The sequence below is a fragment of the Brachyhypopomus gauderio genome, unplaced genomic scaffold (assembly GCF_052324685.1).
Source record: "Brachyhypopomus gauderio isolate BG-103 unplaced genomic scaffold, BGAUD_0.2 sc414, whole genome shotgun sequence".
Lineage (NCBI taxonomy): Eukaryota > Metazoa > Chordata > Actinopteri > Gymnotiformes > Hypopomidae > Brachyhypopomus > Brachyhypopomus gauderio.
The window spans coordinates 14,412-15,000 of NW_027507235.1; positions in this window are offsets into that span (position 1 = coordinate 14,412).

A 589-nucleotide genomic window follows, 5' to 3' on the forward strand; every position below is an offset into this window, starting at 1 on the left:
TATAGCCATGGTTGATTAAAAGTGGGACTTTGTCATTTAAATGAAAATTATTTTTGACATCCAGGGCATGCATTTCATACATTAATTCATGCCGACCTGTGTGCACTTTGACCCCGCTAAACATTGTAGGCTTATAGCCATGGTTGATTAAAAGTGGGACTTTGTCATTTAAATGAAAATTATTTTTGACATCCAGGGCATGCATTTCATACATTAATTCATGCCGACCTGTGTGCACTTTGACCCCGCTAAACATTGTAGGCTTATAGCCATGGTTGATTAAAAGTGGGACTTTGTCATTTAAATGAAAATTATTTTTGACATCCAGGGCATGCATTTCATACATTAATTCATGCCGACCTGTGTGCACTTTGACCCGGCTACACACTGTAGGCTTATAGCCATGGTTGATTAAAAGTGGGACTTTGTCATTTAAATGAAAATTATTTTTGACATCCAGGGCATGCATTCAAGCTTGATTTCACCGCCCAGCTATGCACACCTTAACCCGGCCACACACTAGCATCACAACCCTGGCCCTCACTGACCTCCAGGGTACATACACAACCTCCAGAACCTGATCTCCAGC